This window comes from Manacus candei, unplaced genomic scaffold, assembly GCF_025592945.1.
Source record: "Manacus candei isolate 608988 ecotype Guabito, Panama unplaced genomic scaffold, ASM2559294v1 h1tg000067l, whole genome shotgun sequence".
Taxonomy (NCBI): domain Eukaryota; kingdom Metazoa; phylum Chordata; class Aves; order Passeriformes; family Pipridae; genus Manacus; species Manacus candei.
In genome coordinates this window covers 15551595-15558122 of record NW_026138115.1, presented here as the reverse complement: position 1 = coordinate 15558122, position 6528 = coordinate 15551595, and the positions used below count along the sequence as shown (strand labels likewise).

Sequence of the window (6528 nt, the reverse complement as noted above, 5' to 3'; positions counted from 1 at the left end):
AATTTTTAACCCATATTTTATGGCTTTACTGCATTTTTGCATTTGTAGGTGTTTTTCCTGTAATATGCTTTGTTCTGACATTTAAACACAGAACAAATATGTTTAAAATGCTTATGCTTAAAATACTATTCATCATGTTTCTAAGTTTGTACAGTGCATTCTAATGAATAGTTAACATTTTGGGTCCCAAAATAATCTCTACAAAGCACCATTTCATGTAGAAGCCAGGAAAAATGGTGGCAAGTAAATCCAGGTTTAAATGATACAGCATTATGATCCAAAATCATGCATCTCGTCTATCTCAGCAGCATTCAGATAAGGAACTTTTAACAATGTCACTAATGTTACTGGTACTTGCAGTGAATATAAAGCACTGATAGAAAGTATTAATTATTATCATTGCAGGCTTGAAAGTTGAAGCAGTGTTATTTTATACCACAAATGCTTTAAGCATCCAACACTGCTTCTGAAACGTTAGAACTGGGCAAAATACTCACAAGAAAGGTATTATTTATTTGTTTTCAACAACAGCAAAAAAAAAATCTATTTTCCAATTGATTTAGAAGAAAATAATGACATTTTCAAAATAGTGACCTTTCATTATTTATGATGTGGTTATTTCCAGAAACTTGAGAAGTACGTCCTTCCATACCCCTATTTTCACTCGTGAACATTAAAAAAACCCTAATGAACTACACGGACAGTGGAAGCTAACAAGTGTTTGCACACTACAGTCATTCTTATCAGACAAATATTTTTAACCATTCTTTATTCACTGGAAAACTGATGCTCAGACAAGTGAAGGCATGTGCTTTGTATATCACAAGTACAAGCACTCTCATATCTTGTATTGTGTTGTTGCAGTCCACAGCTGATTATGTTGTTTCTTTGTGGATTGTTTCACATGCGAAGGAAAGGAAAGAAAAGTTAATATGTATGCCCACACTCCAAAGCACAACGTGCTGCATTAATACACTGGTGGATATTGAAGAACATGTATTAGGATGTGAAATGTAAGGCTTCATTTTGCTGACCAACTCCCCTGATGGGTTGTTAAGCTCTAGCAGAAAAACAAAGCAGCTAACTAGGAGTAATAAAGTTTCTTCCTTTCTCCACTGCTATGAAAAAGAATAACAGATAACTACACAAGGCTCACCTGAACAGCTGTTTACAGAGCAGATGTAGATGAGTTGAATACCACACTCAGAGTGCCTGCAAAAAAGTTCCAGCAACTATGGGTCCATGTTTGAGAAATCATTGTCCTCAAAGGCCCTTTTACAGGAGATGACTATCTCAGCAACAAAGATGCCGGAATGGCTGGTATATCTTCTCAACCATCACTGTGACTTCTACAAGAGAATGCAGAACAAAAACCAAGGTGCTTGATGACAGTCTTCAGAGATCCTATACTCATAAACAGTGGTCTAATTGTCATTAATACCTTTTAGCTCATGCAATTAGTCACAAGTCTTTAGTGCTTTGCTGAAAAAAGTTTTTGAATTTGAATTAATTCATTAATATATTACTCTCATTTTGACCCACTCAGTGAGAATCCCTGGGAAACAAATCAGTCCACTCAAAATTCTTTAGATTCAATTTATACTTCTTTTTCATAGACAGAGGGAAAAAAATAAAAAGAATGTTGCTATTTTCTTGATCTGGAAGGACAATAACTCCTTTCAAGACCTTCCCTTGCTCATCTCCCCACTTCTACCTCAGATATTTCTAACATTCTGTTGCTACCTTTGTCTAGCAGAGAGGTTCCAAAACTGCCATTCAAAGTGTTTCTCTCCCCACAGATGGGAGCAGATCTATTATCCATAGCATCACCGATCTTTGTCAGCCAATCTGTCAGCTATGAAGTCATAAATTATAGCATCCAAAAATTCTTTCTGTTCATACTTCTTCACAATTATTTTAAAAAAATATTTTAAAAATATTTATTTCAATCAATATAAATAAAAGTCTGCATTTAGCACTTCTTACAGTGAGATTCCTCTTATTCCACCATAAATCTCTAATGGCGGCAATGGAAGGGCATGATCATGGGGATTAGAGTATGTCTGACTAGAAACAAATACCATGACTTACAGTTTACAATTTCCTCTAAGTAAACAGTTTAGATGAGAGTAAAGCTTATTTTGTATCTGAATGTTGTATGTTTTAGCCATGCTGTGTAATTCCATGCAGTTGCACATCTAATAAACACAAAAAGAGCAAACATTTTTAACCTGCAGGCCTATACATACAGGCTACGTCTCCACTAGTGCCAAAGTTTATGTTCTGTTACTGCTGCCTTCTTGGAAAGCAATTTCAGAATCACTAAGTCCATCACAATGCCACCATACAGACAAGCAATATCTATGTATACATTTATCAAGCCCTTAAAGCTGGCTAAGCAGCTTGCCTGCACTGCACTGCAGGCAGAGTGTTCTTGATATTCACATGTGCTCCTGAATTGTTTGCGACATCTCTCTGTACTTCATCTGTCTACATTAATCAAGGCAATTAATCCCTTCCCCCAACCATCCCGGTAGTTCTCTTCACTGACTTTGATATGAGTTTATCTTCAGTGAATACAGATGACCACAACTACGTAAAGTAGTAAAATGATCCTACCAGTTTCTTGTGCAATGGTATTAGCAAGTACACAGCTCTTCTGGAAATACCTTGATTAATTCAAAGTTAGTAAGGTAGAGGACTGTCTTTGCCTTTTTATCTATCATTTGGCAATGAACATGAGTCAAATAAATCTAAGAAGTGCTTTTCTCCATTATTTTTTCCAGATAGTGATTAATCATGCACATTTCTTCTCATTTCTTTAATTTCACTCGTTAGTGATGCCTTTCTGTGGAATATTTTGATTATGACTCTCTGTCTTGTGTCATTAGAAAATTTCAAAACAAAATTTATTTTTTGGTCACTGTTATTAGTGAAAATACTAAGTAGCATCAGATACCACAAGAGCCTCAGTGAAAACCGGTAATCTGCTAGTTTAACCATTTGTTTTAAATCCAGTTCATTCTTGTCTCTCTTTTAGTAATGCTACATCACTTTTACTCATTTTCCCCTTATCATATCTGTCCAGTTAAGATAATCACTAGTTAAGATAACCTCAGGTGAACTATATAATCTGCTACAATGCCACATGAAAATGAGCGTGATGACTATTTTGTTGAAATGCAGTGGCTTGAAGAAAGTCTGCACTGTCCTTGTGTCCTACTGACTGTAACTGTTTTTTCAAGTCCTAGAGGCCATTGTTTTCCTCCCTCTACATTCTCTTTTTCCATGTTTTCCATATAATTCTCATTAGACCTTGTCCACTCTAGAATTCCAGACTGCTAAATTCTGTCTTGGTGCCCTGCTTCCTGATCCTAGCGCCATTTCTTTTTCAAGCCAAACTCCAGACTTTGCTTTTTACTGAACCCTGTAGCCTGGTTAAAAGTTTGTTTATTTATTTATGTCACAGACTTTTATACCACAGAGAAACAAATTATTCACCAAGTTTCTCTTCTGATATTAATGATATCTGAATTTCATTTATGAAGTGATACACCTGAAGACTACGTGTGTTCCAGGTCCTCTGAGAGTGTGATTAGCTCCTTGTGGCACAAGTATTTTAGGACCATGATAACTTTATCAAATTTACGTAATTTACAAAAAATCGTAAATGTTATAAAAATTCTGCAAGAAAAATCCTTGTTATTTCTTAAGTCTGTAAATCTTTGGCCTCTTGGATTTATGCAGTGAAGAAGGAAAAAATGCAAATTGACAATTGTCTGCATATATTTATATAGAGGCAATGCTTGCATGCATGGGTATATATATATGCCCATACATATATTTAAAAATGTCGATGTATATAAATCTATAATATTCCTAAACTGGTTATTCCAAAGCAGTCAGCATGCATAATGCAGATTTCCATGAAGTATCTCACAGCATTCAGAAAACAAAGTAAGAGACTAGTATATGATTCACAGCTCTAAAAGATTATGCAGCCAAAGAAAGAAAAGATCAACTCTAACTATTGTCTTTTAACTTTTATTTATTTATCTGTTGCATTATTAAAGTACGGTCTCTGGAAGGATAGTTTTAATAAGAGTAAATTAAATATAGTTCAAGTAAAATTTTCACCAATTATGTGCATGGTCAACAAGAAGACACTTCAGAAATTGTGTCTCTTTTCTGCTACCAGTAATGTCTTTGTAACAGTCAGTGAATTGGTTTTTTTCTGCAATACAGAAGGTATAATTTTATCATGTAATTCATTATTCTAGTTTAAATATAACATTGTTGATGATCTGATCTGTTGATGATCTGGTGCCCAAGGTAGCTACTCACCTCCTCTTTTGTTACTGAAATAACAGCTGAAAACACCTGAAGTAGAAGTAGAAGAGCAAGGCATTGTCAGCAGTAACCTCTTATTCGGAGGCATATTTCATGCAATGCTCTAACAGGAGGGTTCTCCTGAACTTCAAGGTATTAAATGTGTTAACTCTAAACTTCTCAGAGACATTCAAGTGAAGGTTGCAGTTGTAATTAGAAGATTTCAAGTAAATGATTTCTGTTATTTTGTATCTCTATTACACAGCCCATATATTTATTGCGGTTTCTTTTGACTTGGAAACATCTGATTTACACTATGTAAGTTAAAATTTTTTGGCCAACATAGAACATTTAGGGGAATATCTATATTCACTCACAAGGGATAAAGGTGACTGAAAACATCATGCAATGACATGGACTACTATAGTGCGATTGTATCATAAAAGCGTGAAAAAAATGGAAGGCATAGAAATATTTCAAACTTGCACTGAACTACAATCTGAAAGCCTCGGCTTAAAAATACATACAAAAATGCTGCTTTGTAATAAACAAAGTATAAACTTTCTCAAAGGAAAAAAAGTGTGGAAAAGAAAGAGCATGCAATATACTCACATTACCAAAAAAGCATGATTTGCTTGTTACTAAATATAGGGCAATTCTCTCAACAAGGTTTCAGACTTAAATTTATTTTTTCCCATGACTGTGATCTGTTTAGAATAAATGTTAGATGTTAAAGTTAGAACAACGATGTGAAACTTAAAAGAGATGTTTTCTAAAATAATGTTTTTATTTTATTTATTTACTGAAACCTACTAACTTGGAACTAAGGAGAGTGCAAATACCCACCCAAAGAGAACATTTGTTCTTTTACTGATCTTTAGGCCTTTTCTCTTAGTTTTGCACCTTGCATTTTCTTTCCATTTAACTCATCTATTGATAAATAAAACTCAAGTTACCACAGTATTTAGTTATTATTATCAAATCTGGAATTTACTTTATAAGATTTCCTGTCTAATGCATATCTCTTCAGGATTTCAGTTCTATTTTATACAGTTCATACTGACAAGATCTTCATTTTGAGAATACTGGGCCAAAATGACACTCTTCTTTATAAAGAAGGTACTTCTAAAGATGTTATTTCATTATGAAATACAACCACACATGAAATACAGAGTTTTGGATATTCATGTAAGCCGATAATCAAAATTGGTTAATATTGATTTTATAAGTATTTAAGTAAATTTGTATTCTGGACCTACCTATACATTTTGAATATCACAACAGCTTTTACTATCTGACCCCTAACTATTTCTTCAAAGTCTCCATAATTTTATTAGATTATTTATTATTATATTCATTGAAAGGCAGGTATTTAATAATATAAATTAGCACATCTTCCAGCACAAAAGATAAAACCATCTTTAAAAAAACCGCAACAATGCTCGATTTTTATTCCATTGTAGTAGTCTTAAAAAGAACTAGCTTCTTCCTCCAGCTATATATTATATATCTGTAAAATGATGAAAGAAAACAAGCAATGTTTACTCCTTTTTTTTTCCTTTTCTCATTACGTTTTTTTCCATGGTGGAAAATACATGCTATCTGATATATATAATGCAGTCAATTAATTCTAGAGAAGCCAAAAATTATAATGGTCACCACTCTTTCTTCCCTCTTTGTGATTAATATCTCATTTTAAATCAAAGCTTTCCATTTTTAAAAGTAGTGATTTAGTTTTCATAGCAATATGGTGTCATTCAGAACATTTCTCAGAATTCCCATAGTGAATGCAGAAATATGTCTTGAGTTAGTCCATAAATGCCCTCTGCTGACTGTATCAAAAAGTGCAAGCAATTTTTCCTTTAACATTACCTTTTTCAATAATCAACATGGTAGTTCGACCAACAAAGGTTGAACTCATAGCAGAAAATAAGCAAACAGCAATTTTAGAGATCAAGCATTTGTGCATAGTAAATTTTCTTTAAGTTCTGTTTTCTTTATCAAGCCTAAGGTTTTAAGGGAAGTAATGGCAATACCAACCTGATCCAATTCAGTTCTGTGGTCTTAAATTCTGTCAGAAGATAGATAAGATAGATAACTTTATTTAAATAACAATTTGAAAAGCAGAGATGAGGCCAACAGATCAAAGAGAAAGCAATGCTGAGAATTTAAAAATCAAAAAAATTGCCCATAAAATAA

The 6528-nt window shown here is 33.5% G+C and overlaps 1 long non-coding RNA gene across 1 annotated transcript; it reads right to left on the bottom strand.

The window, feature by feature from the left end:
• Positions 1 to 788: 788 nt before the first annotated feature.
• Positions 789 to 4518, bottom strand: LOC127479405 (uncharacterized). The gene is made up of 3 exons (XR_007907551.1): positions 4345 to 4518; positions 1157 to 1349; positions 789 to 871 (listed from the first exon to the last, which is right to left on the bottom strand). It is a non-coding gene; the product is annotated as an uncharacterized LOC127479405 (long non-coding RNA).
• Positions 4519 to 6528: the final 2010 nt, after the last annotated feature.